At 48.0% G+C, this 20204-nt stretch overlaps 1 protein-coding gene across 1 annotated transcript in view; it reads left to right on the top strand.

The window, feature by feature from the left end:
• The first annotated feature begins 1706 nt into the window (after positions 1-1706).
• LOC126282179 (UDP-glucosyltransferase 2-like) overlaps positions 1707-20204 on the top strand; it is a 62079-nt gene continuing 43581 nt past the window's right edge. Inside the window, exon 1 of the mRNA XM_049981708.1 lies at positions 1707-1894. The gene's annotated coding sequence lies outside the window, so the exon portion shown is untranslated. The remainder of the gene's footprint in view (positions 1895-20204) is intronic.

Here is a 20204-nt window from a genome sequence, read left to right as displayed (position 1 = left end):
GTTGCCTGTGTCTATGTGCCTGTGGTTCTGTCAGTGTGATCATGTGATGTATCTGACCCCAGGAATGTGTCAATAAAGTTTCCCCTTCCTGGGACAATGAACAGCAGTTCTCAGTGTGTGTGTGATCCTGTGTTTTATCGGTGGATAAAATGCTTGTATTGACGATTGCATCTGAATGGACACCCAAAAAGAGTATTAACAGTTCCCATTGTGCTTTAAAATATGGATGTTATTTGTCAGATAATAATGCAACTGAATATGGTTCGAAGTTACTGAAAGCACTCAATTTTCAACCAGTACTGCAATTACAACTCACCGGTTCATAAGAAAGTTGATATCAATTTGTATTTCATTTGAGCAATTACTTTTCACACTTGTTTCTCCATTACTCTTACTCCAAATCCCATTGCGTGCATGGGTGAATAAGTTCAGTGGTTGATGAAGATTCCCTTTAAAAGCGCAGTATTGAAGATTGTTGTGTGTTCCCAGTATTACTCAATCTGTAGACTGAGCAAGCTGCGAAGAAAACCAAGGAGTAGGTTGGAAAGGGAATTAAAGTTGGCGGAGAAGAAACAGAATTACAGTTTCAGTGGTAAACCTCAGAGTTTTTGTCAGAGAGGGCAAAGGGTTTCGAAGAGGACTCGAACGAAATTTATACTCTGTTGAAATTATGATTGTAATATGAACAACAAGGAAGTGAAGCAAGGGTAGTGGGCAGTATTCGAATTAAATCAGACGATGCTGAGAGAATTAGATGAGAACACTATGCTATGTGGGCAGTAAAATAACGGAATTTTACACTCTCTCTACTTCGACCATCATCAGACTGGCAGTATGAAGGGAAACACTGCTGAAAACGAAGAACTTGTTAGCACCTAACATCAGTCCGAGTGTTAGAAAGTCTAGACTTTGTCAAGTATGAGAGATATGTGAGAATGAGATTAACGTACCAAGACCAAAGGAACTTCAGATTGTCAATTGTAAAGAGCATCCAGAATCAAGTTACGTAATGTCTATGCTTTTTATTATTTTAATAAAGGTGTGTGAAAATTAATCAAGTTCTGTTTAAAGTTGGTCACTCTAAGCGTGCAAGTGGCATTTCTATCGTCTGACCTAACGGCAGAAGATAAACACTCCACAATAAGACCATGAGACATATTGCTGACACTCGCCTACTTCGTTAGAGCGACAAGTCAAATAATCTGATGGTGTGTGTACCGAAGGTCTTACAGTATTATCAGGGAGTTATTATTTTGATAACGGTTGGAAGTTTTGGTAGGTAAGAATTGTAGAGGGATGCCAAGATGGTACGCAGATTCAAATGAATATAGGTTGCGGTAGTTCTGCTGAGGTGAAGAGGCTCTCAGAGGACAAAGTAGCTTCGATAACAATCAAACCAGTCTTCGGACTGAAGACTGCAGCAGCATTCGTTATCAAATTCTGAATGTTGATGCAGATTGTGGTAGGGATCGGGCCGTGTGAGTGACAGAGTGGGGGACTGAGAATGAGTGGGAGAGGAGTTGACAGCGATAACCAGCTCCCCACTCCTGAAAATGACCAACAATTTCTCGTTCGTTCTTTTCCCGATGATTCACGGCAGACAGTAACGGCCGGGTCTGAACCCGCAACATCACGCTGCGGTGAGTGCCTCACGGATGACGCAACACGGCTGGACCATATATAAGCGCGCCGTGCGCCGTGCAGCGTCCAGTGAGCGCCGGAGCCGAACTGCGCGGTAGCGGTCGCCGTCCTGCCGAGACACCACGAGCGAACGAGCCCGAGGTGCTGCTGCGCACCGACGGACACGCCCGATTCTCAGAGCTGCACGGCAAAGCGCTGGCGTTCTGCCGCCTTAGACGGGGATTCCGGGGATCGCGCTCCGAAACACTTGCAGGTACTGGTTACCATTATCACTGGTCCCTAGTGACTTCAACGCAGTAGGAGATCACTGTAGTGGCGCGTGCATCTTGGAGTCGGTGATAAGAATTGTTGTTGTTGCCTCAGTGCCAGATAAGCGTCTTATCGTTGAGGAAGTTTCAGATATTGTTAAGCGGTGCTCAGCAGTGCTGTCGCTGAATTTGATTCTGCACCGTAAAAGCTTTGAATTTTCGGAGCCTGTATTTCAATCCATTTATGACTGCCATTTGTTGCAGAATGAGATTTAGTGTTGCTCCCAAGCACTGTGGATGAAACGCGAAGTTCTCCTGAGGAAACTCCAGAATTCGGATGTCTACCGTATCCCGTGCAGTTGCGGCATGTCGCACATCCACATCGGTCAGACCTTCGAGACCGTGGAAGACCAGTGCACAGAGCACGAGCCTTACGTATGCTATCAAGAGCCGAACGGTCTTGCAGAACATGGTCTCGACACCAGTCAACAGACTGAATTAACAATGCACAGAGCCCGGCGTAGTGATAGTGACGTAGATGATGAAATTAAATCAGCCAGAGACGTTATAAATAGAGAGTGAGGTTTCTTCTTGAATTGTACCTAGAACTCTGTTCTCTCCCTGGTAAAACAGCACAGGAACACATTTGGCGATGCTTGCTCATCCGTTGTTGAGTAACATTCTCACCGTGGTTCTTGAGTTTCTCCCGGCGTATTTGATGATCAAAATATCCACGGGTGTACTGCCGGTCTACAGTGTCCAAAGGGCACAATATTTCGGCGATCATACATCTCGCCATCATTAGGTGAACTGACGGACTGAGCTCCTGTGAACGTGCCGGCACGGACATCCGTACACTATGGCTGCTCAGAGGGAAGTGGGTTCGGTCGCGGCGGCGGCCGATTTAAATACCCTCCGCCCGCGGCGGCACTGGCCTTTGCGCACACTCGAACCTGCTGTATCCGAGCAAGTCGGCGGTCGCTGAACATTGTTTGTCAGAAAATCAAGGTGCGCGCTGTGTGGCAAAAACCACACGGCGGGTTACCAATGTTGTGAGGTCCACAAACGACACACGCAACAGGCAAAGGGCGCAAAGGCCGTCCCCCACACATGCAAACAAAACACGTTAAACCCATCCAGACACACAAGAAAACAAAACACGACAACACACACGGACAAGGCCTGGGTAAAACCGAGGCCGGACACACCGAGGGCGACTTATGCGGAAGTGGTTTCTCCTCTGAGGAACCATGAAAGCGTGGCCCAATCATCACAACAACAGAAACAATCACAAGAATAACACCAGGAAGCACACAGCAACAACGACCAGGTCCACCATGACAGAGGAAGCCCTAGGGAACACCACACACACTTCCCCCCCCCCCCCCCCCCCCATGGATCAGTTGTTAGGCGTAATGGTGCAGACCATGAACCTCGTCATGGAAATGATGAAGGAATTCAGAGAAGCCCAGAAGCAGAACACACAGATCCTCGTCGCCCTTCAGGCAACAGTCGAGCAGTCGCTCCCCTCTGCGACTCCCTCAGTAGTTTCAAAACCCCATCATGAATAGACGATCATACATCTCGCCATCATTAGGTGAACTGACGGACTGAGCTCCTGTGAACGTGCCGGCACGGACATCCGTACACTATGGCTGCTCAGAGGGAAGTGGGTTCGTTCGCGGCGGCGGCCGATTTAAATACCCTCCGCCCGCGGCGGCACTGGTGGGAAGCGCCAAAGATGACCTCGGTTTGAGGAAGGCCGGCGTGTACCAGATTCCGTGTCAATGTGGCAAGTCGTATATAGGTCAGACGATGCGTACCGTCGAGGATCGATGCCGTGAACACCAGAGGCACACTCGAACCTGCTGTATCCGAGCAAGTCGGCGGTCGCTGAACATTGTTTGTCAGAAAATCACGCAATGGAGTATGAACGCACGAGGATTCTGGTACAGACGTCGAGATACTGGGACAGCGTTGTTAGAGAGGCCATCGAAATTCGCACCAATGACGACCCCATAAACCGTGACCGTGGCTATAATCTTAGCAAGGCTGGGAACCAGCGATTGGGTTAATCAAGAGTAAATCGAGGAAACGGCGGACAGAGCCATCACTCCGACGTCATCTCAGACGCCGTCGCAATCTGTTCCACCGCGCGACTGTGGCGCGGGGCGCGGACAGCGGAGGGAGCGCGCCGCGGGCGGAGGGTATTTAAATCGGCCGCCGCCGCGGCAGAACCCCACTCGCTGAGTAGCAGACGAGGGTTGAGCATCGCTTCTCTGACTCGCTCACTGTCAGCCATAGGCCCCCGCTTGTACGGGTGACACACCAGGGGTATCTTCGGCTTTGCTTTTATTAAAGCATCGGCGGGAACTCAGTCAAGGTCTGCAGTAAGAAATTACGGCGGGCAGGATATTTTTTGGCGACGCCCGGCAGCAGAGTTGTGTTTTCTCTTCTAATTGCGGGATGTCGAGCTCCAGTGGTGCCTTGGGGTCGAAGCGGTCCACCGCTGTCGACAAAGGGCGCGTCTTCTTGTTGCCGCGTGCCGCGTCTCCGGCGATCTCGAGTACTTCAGCTGCCGCAGAGCTGGGCTCTGTCACCCCCCCCCCCCCCATCCAATCCAAGGTTAGGGAAAATGTGGGCCAGGACTTGGCAGCCGGCCGCGGAACTGCAGAGAAGGTTTCCGCAGCCGCCGATCAGACCTCCGCGTCCACTAGTAAAGTAGGGCCAGCAATGCAGCCGGGCCACCTAACGGTGTCAACGATGGCTGTATATGGCATCCCCCTGGCAGCAGCCCCACTCTCCGCTCCGGACATGGCGAGAAAAACTTATAACCCAGTCATACACAGTACGCCGACAACATAATACATAGTCAGTACTTGCGATCCTGCCCCTCCTAACCTCGTCCTAAGTCCGCTCCTGCTTGCCAACGCCACCGGCACACTACCCGAATACATTGCGTCCATGAAGAATGGCAAGCAGACGACCCGTCTGCCGACCAAAATCCTCCCCAAACCCACCCCCTCGTCTCAGTCTTCCATCCGTTTCAAATACCTTAAATCCCCCCCCCCCCCCACACACACACACAAGTCCACCACATCCAACCAGCGGCGTGTAAGGAAGGATAGGAAAGAGAAGCACTCCAAGGGAAAGAAGCACTCCACCACCCCCACCCCAACCACCTCCACACACTCCGAGGAGCCTGCGGCCCCGACAGCACCTGTCGTCGCACTTGGAGGGGACCAGGAAACAGCGGCACTGGAAGGGAACCGCGTAACCGGACAGGATTCGGATGGTTTCGTGCTGGCGAAGAAAACGTTTCGCCAGCCGAGGCTTCCGCCAGCCCGGGGAGTGGAACCCACCCCGAACAGATTTCAGGCGGTTGATGAAGAGCCAGAGACAACAGAAAACACAACACAAACACAGAACCAAGTCATCCACCATCTCCCCCCGATTGTCGCAGAGTTTGCGCAAAGCTACAAGGACCTGTTTGAGCTATTGAAGGCAAAAAAACGGGGGAGGCAGTTTCCAGGCAAAACTTGCTGGTGGGGACAAAATTAAAATCACACTACACACACTTGAAAACTACACCACAATCAAAACACTTTTAAACAACAAAAACATACCCCACTACACGTTCCCCACATCCAAGACAAGAAACAGAAACATAGCAATAAGAGACCTCCCAAGACGAGTGTCTCCCCAAGCAATCAAAACAGATTTGGCTGCCCAGGGATACATCGTCAAGGCGGTCCAGCAAATGGGCAATATTAACAACAAGTGGCCACTATACCAGGCCACACTCCCAGACATCCCCCAGAACAAAAGGGAGATAAAGATGGTCTTGGCTGTGACTGTCACCACTGAACCAGAACAAGACAGTGCAGTGCTTCAGATGTCAGGGCCTGAAACACATCGCCGCCTACTGCACCATGCCAGTAAGGTGCAGGAAGTGCGCAGAGGCCCACGACACAAGAACATGTACACTAGTACACACAGACCCACAAATAAGGTGCGCGCTGTGTGGCAAAAACAACACGGCGGGTTACCAAGGTTGTGAGGTCCACAAATGACACACGCAACAGGCAAAGGGCGCAAAGACCGTCCCCCACACATGCAAACAAAACACGTTAAACCCATCCAGACACACAAGAAAACAAAACACGACAACACACACGGACAAGGCCTGGGTAAAACCGAGGCCGGACACACTGAGGGCGACTTATGCGGAAGTGGTTTCTCCTCTGAGGAACCATGAAAGCGTGGCCCAATCATCACAACAACAGAAACAATCACAAGAACAACACCAGGAAGCACACAGCAACAACGACCAGGTCCACCATGACAGAGGAAGCCCTAGGGAACACCACACACACTTCCCCCCCCCCCCCCCCCCCCCATGGATCAGTTGTTAGGCGTAATGGTGCAGACCATGAACCTCGTCATGGAAATGATGAAGGAATTCAGGGAAGCCAAGAAGCAGAACACACAGATCCTCGTCGCCCTTCAGGCAACAGTCCCGCAGTCGCTCCCCTCTGCGACTCCCTCAGTAGTTTCAAAACCCCATCATGAATAGACGACCGAATATTCAAGGCCTGACAATGTGCGTCTTTAACGCAGACGGCATTGTTAATCAAGAGGTCGAGTTCAGAGAACTCATGAAGGAGTTCTCCATCGACATATGCATGATGGGAGAAACCCACCTAAAACCGGGAATAAAAGCGACAGTCCCCAACTACGTTAGCTACCGCAAAGACAGGCCAACTCAAGGCGGAGGAGTGGCCATATACGTAAAAAAGAGGGATCCCCCACCACCAGATATTCTTACCAGCTACCAACAAAATCGAAGCAGTGGCTGTGGAAGTAACCACTGCCACCGGACCCCTAACAGTTGTTGCAATCTACCGACCCCCACAAGACCAGATAGATGAGGGAGACATAGCTGCTCTAGGGCAAATTGAAGGCAAACTCATAATAGCGGGCGACTTCACTGCCAAACACCCTGATTGGAATTCTAGAGTAACCTCCAGAGCAGGCGCCAAACTACAGCAACCAGCGCCCACCCACCATTTTGAAACATGGGGTCCAGTCGAGCCCACACATTTTCCAAAAAATGGAAGCAGGCCCGACGTGTTAGACATAGCTCTCACCAGGAGGATCGCAGCGTTTGTGGCCGCAAGGACAATCAACAGAATGTCCTCCGACCACAACCCAGTGACTCTGGAAGTCGATGTGGGAGAATGGGTAGCATTTCCACGGTACCAGACGTCGTACAAACGTACAGACTGGGAGCGATACCAAGAAACTGTCGCCTTTGATATCGCTCGCGCTCCGCCACCTACTGCCGAAACAGTAGAACAAGCGATACAAGACCTAACAGGCACCATCTTGCAGGCAGCGGAAGAAGCCACCCTTCCACAAAGGGATGGCCCACCACCGCAAATACAGCTCCCGGAACATTTGCTAGCTCAAATTCGACATAAGAACAGAGTGGCAAAAGAGTGGAAGTTCACCAGAAATCAGGCCACCAGGAGGCTGCTCAATCGTCTACAGAGAGAACTGAAAGTAGCGCTCAATGAGCACAGAAACCAGCAATGGCAAAACCGCCTCACAGCTCTCAAAGTGGACGATCATACACTACGGCAAGCCACCAAACAGTTTACAAAAAGACGTGCTAGGATGCCGCCACTGCACGGCGAGCGGGGACTGGTCTACAGCCATGCTGGAAAGGCCAACGCCCTCGCCGACTCCTTCGAGAAGCAATTCCAAGCGGCGGAACCCCAAGATGAAGAGCATGAAGAGGTAGTCAGTCGTCAACTGGCTGTCTTCCTCAAAGCCGATGAGGACCCAGAGGACGAACCCATACTCTTTGCCCCCGAGGACGTGGCAAGAGTAATTATGTTCCTCCCTACAAAAAAGGCACCAGGGCACGACAGTGTCACCAATCAGTTAGTCAAAAATCTCCCACCCACAGCAATTACACACCTCGCGAACGTCCTCAACGAGATTACTCGATCCCGTGAGTTACTAGCTTGCTGGAAATATGCGGAAGTGGTCGCGATACACAAACCAGGAAAAGACCCTCTATTCCCGCAGCACTACAGGCCGATTAGCCTCTTACCAACACTCAGCAAGATCTATAAGCGCCACCTAGTAAAACCCATACAGGAACGTATTACCAGAGAGCAGCTCCTGCCGGATTTCCTATTTGGGTTTCGGCAGAACCACTCTGCCCCACAACAGGTCATGAGAGTGGTCGAAGAAGCCACAGAGGGCTTCAACCACAGAGTCTACTGCGGGATAGTGCTACTAGATGTAGCCAAAGCCTTTGATTCAGTATGGCATAGAGGGCTACTCTACAAGTTGTACACGCAAGGATTCCCCGGGAGCACAGTTAAGCTGATCAAAAGCTATCTCACCAATAGGACTTTCTCTCTCAAAGTCGAAACTGTCACCTCCACCAAAAGGCGTATTCGTGCTGGGGTGCCACAGGGATCGGTCCTGGGGCCCGTTTTGTACAGTTTGTACACCACGGACACTCCAACAGCCCCCCTGGTGCACACTGCGCAGTACGCTGACGATACAGCCTTCTACCTACACGAGAAAGGCGAACAAGGACCTGGTCATCCGTAGGCTACAAAAGGTTTTAGACGACACAGAAACTTGGGCCCGTCGCTGGCGCATCACCATCAATTCTGAGAAGACGCAGGCAATGCTGATTACCCGTAGGCTCGGAAGGCGCGAACCTCCTCAACGTCCCCCCCTCCATCTTCACCTAAATGGAACCCAACTCCCCTGGCGCAGAACCGCCAAGTACCTTGGCGTAACCTTGGACTCCCGTCTCACGTGGAAACCCCACATAGACGAGGTCCACATTCTGCGCCAGAATGTCCATCCTATACCCCATCCTGAACTCAAACAGCTCCCTTCCATGTCCAGTAGCAGTAAACGTGTACCTGGCCCTGATCCGGCCAGTCATGGAATATGCGTGACCTGTCTGGGGATACGCGGCAAAGCAGCACCTGGACAAACTTCAGAGGCTGCAGAACCGCGCCCTCAAGAGGGCATTGCACTTACCCCTTGGGTTCCCCATAGATGACCTGCACGCCGCAGCTGCTATCCCACTATTGAGAGAGCGCTTCCAAGATATGGCAAGGGCTTTCTACGAAGGTTCTTCCAGATCAGGAAATGCCCTCATCCACTCCCTAGGTCGGTACGACATGTCCCGCGATAAACATAAGCGCCCTATGACGATCTTTGACGATTAAGTCGAAGAGAAAATCCCAACACCCAATCCCTAATCCTGTTCCTTCCCACAAAACGCCAATCATCTCGCCTACCCCAGGCAAGTACCAGACACAAACAGAACAATCATCACAATATCACAGACACCAGAAAAATTAAAGAAAAATCACACACACACATTCAAAGGGGAGTAAAAGCCGAAAGGCTACAGACTCCCACCTCACACTTCCCCAAAGAGGGGAAAATACAAGATGAGAGCAGCAGACAGAACCCAGTTCCTCCTGAGCAGCCATAGCGTAAGGATCTCCGTGCCGGCACGTTCACAGGAGCTCAGTCCGTCAGTTCACCTGATGATGGCGAGATATATGATCGCCGAAACATTGTGCCCGTTGGACACTGTAGACCGGCAGTACACCCGCGGATATTTTCAACATTCTCACCAATTAACAACAGTCACGTCTAAGCCAGAAAGCGGGGTCGTCAGTGAAATACAACATTTAACACTGAAAGGACTTCTATGAGGACACTAACGTACAGTCCGAACAGAACAGACCTCTTCAACGGAGGGAGCAACTATTTATTCAAACCTCGAATATTCCAGAATGCTGGTACTTACACAACCACCGAAAATTTCATAGTATACAAGCATTACTCACATAAAATATTCCAGCAACCTTCCAGAATAAGACTCCTGCTGTATGTGTTTGAACTGGCTACCAGCGAAACTGACCATCATGCCGCAAAGCACGCAACACAGCTGGCGACAGTATCTCAATACCCAGGACGTGTCGCGTAGGACATGGTTGTTTTTAGTTCGTAGTGACGCTAGATTTTTAGCGCGTGTGTTTTCTTTCCTGCATACGCCGCCGTCTTTTGTTTCCCCGTTACCGTAGCACCGCACACCGACGGCTTAAATCGCCCGTTTCATTTGTGCCTTGAAAATAACGGAGTGATGACCATTCGAAATATCGGCTGTTGCCGACCACGTTAACCTATTGCGTCCCCGTAACTTATATAAAGATAACGGATGAAAGTTATGACAAAATTCTCGCCTCAAGAACAATTTACTTTGTATTTCCTGTCACATCCGTGTTTTCGTAAAGTTTCTTGGCACTTGATAGCATTTAGTTTCACTCCAGAGAAACTTTCCCTCTTTCGCGCTCTCCTCCCCTGCACCACCATTGTTCTTTAAGGAATCGAACACCCATTCATTTCACGCACTTCAATTTTATGGCGTCATATTCTCTGAAATATGTATCGTACAATGACACAATTCTGAAGGTACAGGGTGTTTCAAAAATGACCGGTATATTTGAAACGGCAATAAAAAGTAAACGAGCAGCGATAGAAATACACCGTTTGTTGCAATATGCTCGGGCCAACAGTACATTTTCAGGTGGACAAACTTTCGAAAGTACAGTAGTTACAATTTTCAACAACAGATGGCGCTGTGAGTGATGTGAAAGACAACGCAGTCTGTGGGTGCGCCATTCTGTACGTCGTCTTTCTGCTGTAAGCGTGTGCTGTTCACAACGTGCAAGTGTGCTGTGGACAACATGGTTTATTCCTTAGAACAGAGGATTTTTCTGGTGTTGGAATTCCACCACCTAGAACACAGTGTTGTTGCAACAAGACGAAGTTTTCAACGGAGGTTTAATGTAACCAAAGGACCGAAAAGCGATACAATAAAGGATCTGTTTGAAAAATTTCAACGGGCTGGGAACGTGACGGACGAACGTGCGGGAAAGGTAGGGCGACCGCGTACGGCAACCACAGAGGGCAACGAGCAGCTAGTGCAGCAGGTGATCCAACAGCGGCCTCGGGTTTCCGTTCGCCGTGTTGCAGCTGCAGTCCAAATGACATCAACGTCTACGTATCGTCTCATGCGCCAGAGTTTACATCTCTACCCATACAAAATTCAAACGCGGCAACCCCTCAGCGCCGCTACCATTGCTGCACGAGAGACATACGCTAACTATATAGTGCACAGGATTGATCACGGCGATATGCATGTGGGCAGCATTTGGTTTACTGATGAAGCTTATTTTTACCTGGACGGCTTCGTCAATAAACAGAACTGGCGCATATGGGGAACCGAAAAGCCCCATGTTGCAGTCCCATCGTCCCTGCATCCTCAAAAAGTACTGGTCTGGGCCGCTATTTCTTCCAAAGGAATCATTGGCCTATTTTTCAGATCCGAAACGATTACTGCATCACGCTATCTGGACATTCTTCGTGAATTTGTGGCGGTACAAACTGCCTTAGACGACACTGCGAACACCTCGTGGTTTATGCAAGATGGTACCCGGCCACATCGCACGGCCGACGTCTTTAATTTCCTGAACGAATATTTCGATGATGGTGTGATTGCTTTGGGCTATCCGAAACATACAGGAGGCAGCGTGGATTGGCCTCCCTATTGGCAAGACATGATCCCCTGTGACTTCTTTCTGTGGGGACACTTGAAAGACCAGGTGTACCGCCAGAATCCAGAAACAATTGAACAGGTGAAGCAGTACAGCTCATTTGCATGTGAAGCCATTCCGCCAGACACGTTCTCAAATGTTTCGGGTAATTTCATTCAGAGACTACGCCATATTATTGCTACGCATGGTGGATATGTGGAAAATATCGTACTATAGAGTTTCCCAGACCGCAGCGCCATCTGTTGTTAACAATTGTAACTTCTGTAATTTCGAAAGTTTGTCTGCCTGAAAATGTACTGTTGTCCCAAGCACATTGCAACAAACGGTGTATTTCTATCGCTGCTCGTTTAGTTTGTATTGCCGTTTCAAATATACCGGTCATTTTGAAACACCCTGTACATACAGCGGCATATAAGAATACTGCCTTCAGAATGTGGTACGAGTGCAGTTAGTAGTGAAGAATTTATGATTTAGAACGTCGCTCGTGATGATGTTTTACTGTACCAAAAGCGAGAAGGTACTTAGAAATAAAGGGTTTTTCTTTTCATTTCACTATTTTGTGAGGTGTGTGGTGAAAGGGGACGGGCGGTCACTGAGAAAAATTTTCAAAAAGGTTTGACATTACGTGTAAATTCTGCTGAAAGTCGCTAAGTGCTCTCAAATACTGGATGAGGTTTGCTGCATCAAGACGGTCGTACACAGTTCCTAACTTTGATACCTTACTTATTCCGTTCAACTTTTAACGTACAATTACGTCTCTTAATGGTTAGTCCATTAGAAGTACTGACAACCTTGAGAGAGCCAGTCATGTCAAAACTCTACCATCTGCTCAGCAAGATGCATCAGACAGGCGAAATACCCTCAGACTTCAACAAGAATATAATAATTCCAATCCCAAAAAAGCAGGTGTTGACAGATGTGAAAACTACCGAACTATCAGTTTAATAAGCCACGACTCCAAAATACTAACGCGAATTGGTTCAAATGGCTCTGAGCAGTATGGGACTTAACATCTGAAGCCATCAGTCCCCTAGACTTAGAATTACGTAAACCTAACTAACCTAAGGACATCACACACATCCATGCCCGAGGCAGGATTCGAACCTGCGACCGTAGCAGCAGCACTGCTCCGGACTGAAACGCCTACAATCGCTCGGCCACAGCGGTCGGCACTAACGTGAATTCTTTACAGACGAATGGAAAAACTGGTAAAAGCCGACTTCGGGGGTGATCAGTTTGGATTCCGTAGGAATGTTGGAACACATGAGGCAATACTGGCCCTATGACTTACCTTAGAAAATAGATTAAGGAAAGGCAAACCTACATATCTAACATTTGTAGACTTAGAGAAAGCTTTTGACAATGTTGACTGGAATACTCACTTTAAAATTCTAAGGGTGGTAGGGATAAAATACAGGGACCGAAAGGCTATTTACAATTTGCACAGAAACCAGATGGCAGTTATAAATGCCGAGGGAATGAAAGGGAAGCAGTGGTTGGGAAGGGAGTGAGACAGGGATGTAGCCTTTCCACGATGTTATTCAATCTGTATATTGAGCAAGCAGTAAAGGAAACAAAAGAAAAATTCGGAGTAGGTATTAAAATCCATGGAGAAGAAATAAAAACTTTGAGGTTCACCGATGACATTGTAATTATGTCAGTGAGAGCAAAGGACTTGGAAGAGCAGTTGAACGGAATGGACAGTGTCTAGAAATGAGGATATAAGATGAACATCAACAAAAGCAAAAAGAGGATAATGGAATGTAGTCGAATTAAGTCGGGTGATGCGATGGTAATTAGATTAGTAAATGAGACACTTAAAGTAGTAAAGGAGTTTTGATATTTTGGAAGCAAAATAACTGATGATGGTCGAAGTAGAGAGGATATAAAATGTAGACTGGCAGTGGCAAGGAAAGCGTTTCTGAAGAAGAGAAATTTGTTAACATCGAGTATTGATTTAAGTGTCACGGAGTCGTTTCTGAAAGTATTTCTATGGAGTGTAGCCATGTATGGAAGTGAAACATGGACGATAAATAGTTTGGACAAGAAGAGAATAGAAGCATTCGAAATGTGGTGCTACAGAAGAATGCTGAAGATTAGATGGGTAGATCACATAACTAATGAGGAGGTATCGAATAGAACTGGGGAGAAGAGGTGTTTGTGGCACAACGTGACAAGAAGAAGGGACCGGTTAGTAGGATATGTTCTGAGGCATCAAGGGATCACCAACTTAGTACTGAAGGGCAGTGTGGAGGGTAAAAATTGTAGAGAGAGTCCAAGAGATTAATAGACTAAGCAGATTCAGAAGGGTGCAGGTTGCAGTAGGTACTGGGAGATGAAGAAGCTTGCACAGTATGGAGTAGCGTGGTGTGCTGCATCAAACCAGTCTCAGGACTGAAGACCGTAACAACAACAACAATGGTTAGTTTATGACAGCTCTTTAAATTCCGCCAGTAGTTATGGGACATACTGAAAATGAAGCAATTGTCGCTCCTTCAAGCCTGTAGATAGGCGACCTGCGACTGGAACGAGGTAACCGTATGACCTTTCATACCTTTGCTCGTATAAGGGGCGATGAAACAGTTTCCGTTCGATGGCCAGAATCGGTATGCCAATATGGCGGGGGGGGGGGGGGGGGGGGGAAGAGGGGGCAAGCATCCCACAGACACCTGAGGTGTAAGTTATGCGTTTGGCAAAACACCGTGCACAGTGTCCTGGGCTATGAAGTCTGTGACTGCCGGCTGCACATCCTCGTCCGACAGGAACCGTCGACCGTGGACGGCCCTTTCTAAGCGACTGAAGCCGTGATAATCGCATGAGGGGACATGAGGACTACACAAAGTGTGCCTCTAGTGTCTCCCACTCGTCCGTAACGTGTGAGGCTGGCTTCCCACATCGGCCGGCGTCTGGTGTCGAACCGCGCCCAGTACGGAACTTGACGCACGGTTCCACAACGGTGGTTATGGCAGACACACTCTTCACTCTCCAATGGATGTCTGTCGGTGTTTGTCCTTCGCAGCCAAGAAAAGAATAAAAACACGCTGGTACTGTTTGGTTGCAACTGGTAATAACGTCGTCTTCGTTGAAGTTTCGCATTTACGGGACGCACGTTGTAATTACGTGAATGGCACACTAATCGCTTGCCTACGTGACCGTGCTAATACACTGAAGAGGCACAGAAACCGGTAGACCTGCGTAATACCGTGCAGGGCCACCGCGAGCACGCAGAAGTGCTGCAACGCGACGTGGCGTGGACTGGACTAAAGTCTGTAAAAGTGCTGGAGGGAATTGACACCATGAATCCTATGGGGCTGTCCATAAAACACTAAGAGTACGAGAGGGTGGAGATTTCTTCTGAACACCACGGCGCAAGACATCCCAGATGTGCTCAGTAATATTCATGTCTGGGGAGTTTGATGGATAGCGGAATTGTTTAAACTCAGAAGAGTGTTCCTGGAGCCACTCTGTAGCAGTTCTGGAAGTGTGGGGTGTTACGCGGTCCTGCTGGAATTGGCCAAGTCCGTCGGAATGCACAATGGACATGAATGCATGCAACTGATCAGACAGGATGGTTACGTACGTGTCACCTGTCACAGTTGTGTGTAGGCTTATCAGGGATCCCATACCACTCCAACTACACAGGCTCATCGCCACTATATTTGAAACGATACACTTACGACCAGGCAACATGTTTCCAGTCATCATCAGTCCAATGTCGGTGTTGACGGGCCCAGACGAGGCGTAAGGCTTGGGTCGCGCAGTCCAGTCATCAAGGGTACAAGCCATCAAGCCCCTATCGATGATGTTTATGTTCGCACACTGACACTTGTTGATGGGCCAGCACTCAAATTGCAGCAATTTGTGGAAGAGTTGCACTTCCGTCACGTTGAACGATTCTCTTCAGTCGCCGTTGGTACCTTTCTTGCAGCATCTTTCTCCGGCCGCAGAGATGTCGGAGATTTGATGTTTTACCGGATTCCTGATACTCACGGTACACTCGTGAAATGGTCATACGGGAAAATCAACAGTCCATGACTACCTAGGAGGTCCTGTGTCCCATCGCTCGTGAATAGACTATAGCACCACGTTCAGACTCACCTAAATCTTGATAACCTGCCATTGTAGCAGCAGTAGAAGAGGTAACAACTGCGCCAGACACTTGTTATATAACCGTTGCCGACCGCAGCGCCGTATTCTGCCTGTTTACATATCTCTGTATTTGAATGCGCGTACCTGTACCAGTTTCTTTGGGGCTTCAGTGTATAAGAGCATCGGGTTTGCGCTACGTTGCATGTACATTGCAGCAACGTCCTCATACGGAAACGTTTCGATCGTGCCTGATAGTAATACTGATTAGATGACCGTTAGACACAAATTAGGTAAGTGATATCTCTGCGTTTCGCTGACCATTCGATACGGTTTGCGCTGTTCGTGCTCTAATCCGAAGGTCGAATGTAGAGTGTGCAGTTGTCCCTCTGTGGCGCGACAAGCGGCGGAGCGTGCGGTAGCAGCTGAGAGCAGGTCGGCGACGTCTGCTCCTCGGTGCCAGCCGCTACCGCCTCAGCAGCCGGGCAAGCAGGCGGCCGCGTGCTGAGCACGTGGTCACGCTGACATAGCGACAGCTGTGCGAACAGCAATGGTGTTCACTGTTACACACTGGGAAAAGAGCAAGAGTGACAGTATGCAAAAAAATCGTGTGAATAACCGCTATCTGTACCATCCGAGCTATTGCAAAGCCGCGTACAACATAGAAAGGATATTTTCTTGTGTAAGTGGATAACTAATCGATGAAAAGGACTTATTTTCGATTTTAGATAAGGTGTGTAATTAAGTGCTGGTCGGAGTGGGCGTGCGGTTCTAGGCGCTACAGTCTGGAACTGCGAGACCGCTACGGTCGCAGGTTCGAATCCTGCCTCGGGCATGGATGTGTGTGATGTCCTTAGCTTAGTTAGGTTTAAGTAGTTCTAGGGGACTGATGACCTCAGCAGTTAAGTCCCATAGGGTTCAGAGCCATTTGAACCATTTGTAATTAAGTTCACAACTAGAAAATTAACATCTCTAACACAAAATGGACACGGTGACAGGTGCTATCGAATTGCTACAGACATTAGCAATTAGCCATCACACAGGACACACTGCTAATTACCTTGTCATTAATTCGTAACTAATTAAAAATAGACAAAAAGGTATGCGTCCCTGCGAGGCAAAAATAATACATAGTAATAAGAGAATTTTGCGTTTATGGATTCGTACGTATTTTATGTAATTACAGACTCCAAAAACTTTATGACGCTATTATGCTCAGATAAAATGCTTTGACGGATACTATGCCCTTCACTGGCGTACCAGCATATCTATTTTGGGACACCCAGAGCCAAGGTAGCTTGTATTTCTCCAATATTGTAAAACAATTACAGAACGAATCTTCCATTACGCAGCGAGATATTCGCTGGTATGAAACTCCTGCGGATTAAAACTGTGCTCTTGGAATGACAATTGCGTAGAAGGGCAGCAGCATGCGATAAATCTCGAGATATATGGGGAGGGGGGGGGCAGGGGAGGGGAGTAGCGCACAGATAATGGACACGTGGAGGCAGACAAGGGAAAACACTGAGAGGAACGCCAATCAATGTAGGTGGCAGCAAAGCCACAGTGCTATTTCTACATAGCGTATGCCTGTTCGTTGAGAGTAAAGACGCATTTTTCACAGAGTATGTATATTGTTCTTATTAAGTTTGGGACACGGTCGTATGTCAAGGTAACTTCGTACACATACACTCAACCAGCGGTTGTGTAAATGACTAGAGATGCAAGTTTCCGCTGAAACGTCCCCTTTGGAAAATTAAGAATGACAGTGGTGGAAAACTATGTTACTTGATTTTCAAACAGCTGAGCAAAACTCAACGCACTCAAACAGTTTTCTCTTTAGTTATTCTGATCATCACTAAACTGACACACAATATTTTTAGCGCAACGCAATCTGACTTTCATTAATCCCTACAATAGAATGGCCCTGACAAACAATAACCTATGCCTTTCATGATTAACTTACCTCACAAAAATCTTCGGTACTCGAATTATTGCAATAGAGCGAGCGCCAATACTGCCTGCTAAATAAAAGATTCTAACTACAGAAGGCGCTAACTACTGATAGGCATAGTTAGCAAATGAAAGATTTCGATAGCGAACAAACAGTGTATTTACCTTAATAGCGTTCAAAAGTCATTATGTGACATCCAATTTTTGTGACGGACACACGTCTAGATCGTCTGCTCAAAACTCTGCCATATCCCTCCCCATATCCCTCCAACAGCCGAACGCTACGCGCTGTTCACTTTCAACTGCCCAACACTACACAAGCGAATATTCCAACAATGAGTCCAACCAGCCACAGACTGCACATAGCGCAGTCAGCGATTTTCATACAGAGCGTTACGTGGCGTTACTAACACAAATATCTAAACAGCCTACTTAAAAGGTGACGAAAGTTATCGGATTGCGGATTGCGGATACACACATATACCCAAGGACACAATACCGCGTAGGCAAGGGCAGCGCATTATCGAAGTTGACATTTGTACTCAGGTGATTCATGTGTAAAGGTTTCCGACGTGATCATGGCCGCACGACGGTAATTAACAGACTCCCGGAGCTAGAGGCAAGCGACATTCCATTTCAGAACTCCGTTAGATTCAAATGGTTCAAATGGCTCTGAGCACTATGGGACTTAACATCTGAGGTCATCAGTCGTCTAGAACTTTGAACTACTTAAACCTAACTAACCTAAGGACATCACACACATCCATACCCGACGCAGGATTCGAACCTGCGACCGTAGCGAACGAGCGGATCCAGGCTGTAGCGCCTAGAACCGCTCGGCCACCTCGGCCGGCTTTCGCAATTATGGACGGCAATAAATGCATCATGGCTAAATATTTCTGCAAGTGACTTCCATTACTTTTGAGTCCTTGCCACATCGAGCTGTGGCACTATGTTCTGCAAAACGAGGTCCGGTACGACCTTGGGAGGTATTCCACGAATTCTGTCACCTTAGTGCAAACGAGCTTTCCGCCATGAGGTGAAGGCCCAAGGGACGTTGTAATCACCCCCACCTTCCTTCTTCCATCTATTGTCCATATTAAACAATGCCCAGTCCAAGTAATAAATAATCAAAGTCTTTTATGAAGATATGAGAGGAGCGTGATCACAATAATCTTTCAGGTTTACTTAGCTTGTCATGTTGAGGTGGATCCAGTTCTTCTTGTCTAGGGGTCTGCTTCTTGAAGCTGAAAATCTAACATCAGGTCATTTCGGTTGGTTTGGACTAAATAAATGTGAAGATTTCTGTTGCTCATTTTTTTTACGTAAATATATTTTCCACAGATTTTCTCACAGTATTTTGGATTCGGACATTAATTACACCTACTATACAAAAGTACGTCCGATCACATCAAAGGCAAGTTTACGACTCTCTCGCTCTGTGGATATTCCAAAGGGTTCACAATTTTTCTTAAGAAATGAATTCCTTCTAGTTTTCGTTACATTATTAATTTCGATTCATAAATGAATCCAGAAATAATCATTGTAAACAGCAGAAATATGCGTAATTAACAATAGAAATTTTGTGTGTGCAAATAATTCGTAATTTCAAATGTTTTAAAAAAGACATTCAGAACTAGTACTTACCGATTATAACATCGAAACTAAAATATTTTATGAAATAATTCTTTTTCATAAATTTTAGCTTGAAATATAACATGGTGTGTATAAAATTATATGAAAGTTTTCAGAAAAGCAACTGAGAAAATAGGGACCTGTGCAAAACTCGAAAAAAAAAAATAATACTGGTATCGACAACTACTGTAGAGGGAAAGTAATGCTAGAGGCGGATGTCCCGTTAAAACGTCAACCGTCAAGCGGGTCATGTCCTGCCTTGTGGCGTCGTGCAGACGCGGCATGAAGAATCACGTGGCCGGCACGCCGCTCTCTGCAGAGCTTCCAGAGCGTGGAGCTGCTGCCGCTAGATCCAGCAGCCCTTCATCTCGCATCACGACGCTGAGTCTTCTAGCCAGGGATGCAGTACCGGGAACCAACTCTAGCTCCTCCGCATGGCAGCTATCCATGCTGACCACCCAGCTATGGAAGTATGCTGGCAAGCTATGTACACAAGTGAGAAGGGTCAGATGTTGAGTGAGCACTGCGAAGCATACTGAAGTGACGCTTACTGGTGTGAGGCGGCATGTCAGCAAATGACACGGTTTTAAAGAGATTTCATCTGGCCGCCTGGTAAAATCGTGTAGTATCCAAATTTGTGGGGCATTCGGATGTGACGGTGGCCTCATGTAGGGCTGCTTCGGAATATGAGGGCAGCATCCTCGTCGTCAAGTTTCCGGTTGATAACGTCTGACCACCACAAAGGAGGTCTGCAGTATGGCTCACCACGTACAGTAAAAGCCCTTTACATTTGTGGCAGCACCCGAGAACAAGTGATGGACTCCCTTCAAGATTCTGTACCATCCCACATCAGTGGTCAGAAACAACCAGCATCTGGACTGGGGAATTTATGTTCCATGTGTAGGCTGCCATTAACACCGCAACTTAAACGGCTGAGTTTTGGAGTGGTCGGCAGGAAATACAGACTGCT

The sequence above is a fragment of the Schistocerca gregaria genome, chromosome 7 (assembly GCF_023897955.1).
Source record: "Schistocerca gregaria isolate iqSchGreg1 chromosome 7, iqSchGreg1.2, whole genome shotgun sequence".
NCBI lineage: Eukaryota > Metazoa > Arthropoda > Insecta > Orthoptera > Acrididae > Schistocerca > Schistocerca gregaria.
The sequence above is the reverse complement of the archived record's forward strand: the minus strand, read 5'-3'. Positions and strand labels throughout refer to the sequence as shown.